The 2,500-nt window shown below is 41.3% G+C and overlaps 1 protein-coding gene across 2 annotated transcripts in view; it reads left to right on the top strand.

Moving 5' to 3' along the window:
• LOC138009052 (uncharacterized) overlaps window positions 1-2,500 on the top strand; it is a 7,891-nt gene that overhangs the window by 2,715 nt on the left and 2,676 nt on the right. Inside the window, exon 1 of one of the 2 annotated variants that reach the window (XM_068856343.1) lies at window positions 2,054-2,500. This exon is cut by the window's right edge and continues 1,757 nt beyond it. The exons of the other annotated variant lie outside the window; for it this stretch is intronic. The gene's annotated coding sequence lies outside the window, so the exon portion shown is untranslated. Of the gene's footprint in view, window positions 1-2,053 lie in introns of those variants that run through there. 2 annotated transcript variants of the gene reach the window in all.

Below are 2,500 nucleotides of genomic sequence, written 5' to 3' on the forward strand. Positions count from 1 at the left end.
GGAATTAGCCAAGAATGATTGTGCACTTCTTCAAAATCGTGGGGAATTGTTTGCCCTTGCCAGAAAGAAAGTTGATGAGGATAGGTATGCATATAGCAAGAAAACATCACGGTCCTCTAAGTTTGGAAAGACAGCTACACATGCACCAAAGCCAAAAAGGAAATATCTACAAAGCAGTATGAGGGAAGAAAATATCAAGAATGTGTCAAGTGCTATCCAATCACATCAAGAAACAATTGCCCTCTTGCAAAAACAGAAGCAAAAGTACTCTAATGCAGAGAAGTTCTTAGAAGCAGCTGAAATCAATAAATCAATCTTGGAAATAACCAATCAGAAGCAGCTGAAACTGAAAGAATTGGCTGAGTTAAGCAAGGCAAAAGCCAGATGAAACATGGTAAGGAAAAAGAAGAAAGTGCAAAGAAGAATACCAACACTCCGTCAGTAGGGCTCGGAAGGTGGCTTAAAAGGGCAAGCAGTAGTTATGAGAGTGGAGCTGACACAGATATTCTTGATGAGTCAGAGAATGAAACAAAGTCTGAAGCAAAGAAAAAACCATCAGGAAGCGAAGGATGTGAAAACTCCCCTCTGTTAGGTGACTCAGAATTGCTGCAACAAGGCAAAGCATCTGCCGAAATACAAGACCAGAGTGAAGTAAAAGTTCATGGTCAGGAGTCTTCAAAAAATTCTAGTAGTAACCAATCGTTGTGTTATGAAATTTATGAAAGATACTTAAAGTATGTGGGACAAAACTTGACAGATGATGTGAAAGATGGAGAAATGCACGTGTCTCACTTGAAAGACTTGTCACTTGCAGAATTTTAACTGGCAAGGAAGATGTACTGTCAAGAGCAGCATGGCTGACCATTAAGTTGCAAAATGTGTGTACCTTTGATTGAAGCTGCAAAACAGGTTGAAACTTAGGGTGTTGTTCCTTTGAAAAGGTTGTATTGTTCTCAGTTTGTTTCCAAGGCTTATAAATGTGACAAAGCAGTTCGACGATTAATGCAGTTGCCTGTTGTTGTTTTGAAGCTAAAGGTACATTGTACGTTTTGGAGTATTGTCCGTCCACCGCATATGACAAGCTTCAGAATCTGATGGAGAAATTAGTTCCAGAACAGAAGTTATCAGTGGGTCTGAACAGAGAAGCTTTGAAGATATTATGTGACATGGCAAGCACCAAGGCTGATAGGAAATTGCTCCGGGTTGCATCGACTGCAGGGATGTCAGGTTTGCAAGGGCAAAGAATATACGGTATAAGCAATTTGCACAAGGAGAGAGATGAAATGGCTCAAGCTGTTCAAGAGTACAATAAGATAAGGCAGGCAGTGGATGATGTAGTAAATGCTAAGGAGAGGGTCGTACTTGAAACACTTGGATATTTTGAAAGTGATTCTGGAGAGGATGACGATTCTTTAGATAGCCAGTCAGATTGTGAAAGTAAGCAGTTGAACACAGCATCTTCAAGTGAAAGCACTGAGGGTACCAGTGATCACAAAGAAGGTCACCTAGGTGTTATTCTCGAGGCAGGTCAACTGAAGAGTGGTGCAATAGATATGGGCAAAACTCAGCTGGAAGGAAATAATCCAAGTGAAAGCAACCAGGGTACTCAGTGGGTCTGAACAGAGAAGCTTTGAAGATATTATGTGACATGGCAAGCACCGAGGCTGATAGGAAATTGCTCCGGGTTGCATCGAATGCAGGGATGTCAGGTTTGCAAGGGCAAAGAATATATGATATAAGTAATTTGCACAAGGAGAGAGATGAAGTGGCTCAAGCTGTTCAAGAGTACAATAAGATAAGGCAGGCAGTGGATGATGTAGTAAATGCTAAGGAGAAGGTCGTACTTGAAACACTTGGATATTTTGAAAGTGATTCTGGAGAGGATGGCGATTCTTTAGATAGCCAGTCAGATTGTGAAAGTAATCAGTTGAACACAGCATCTTCAAGTGAAAGCACTGAGGGTACCAGTGATCACAAAGAAGGTCACCTAGGTGTTATTCTCGAGGCAGGTCGACTGACTGGTGTAATAGACATGTGCAAAACACAGCTGGGAAGAAGCAATGCAGGTGAAGGAGGAGGTTTGATGGGAAGGGATCCAGATATAACTGATACAAATGTTGCAATGACTTTCACTCCATCATATGAACATTTGTTGCTTGTGTTGCGTGAGAATAAGATTAACTGGTTTTCGTTTGCGTTAGAAGTGGAAATGACTTTCACTCACTGCACAGAAGTTCTTGATCACATGTTGCTTGACTTTTCTCATTACTTATCCGAAAGTGACCTCAGTCCAGAAGAAGAACATCTTGTAGAGCAGTTACGACAAGCGTATTTGGCAAGTAGACGTGAAAGAGTGCAAGAAGAACACCAAAGGCTTGGTGATGTTATCACAGATTCGGAGAGTGACGACCCTGAGGACTGGGTTGATCTAAGAAGACCTGGCAGTTTCCAAACCAGGGATTTTTATGATAAAGTCAAAAAGAAGAAAGCTTCATTTGCT

This window comes from Montipora foliosa, chromosome 6 (genome assembly GCF_036669935.1).
Source record: "Montipora foliosa isolate CH-2021 chromosome 6, ASM3666993v2, whole genome shotgun sequence".
In the NCBI taxonomy this organism is placed as follows: domain Eukaryota; kingdom Metazoa; phylum Cnidaria; class Anthozoa; order Scleractinia; family Acroporidae; genus Montipora; species Montipora foliosa.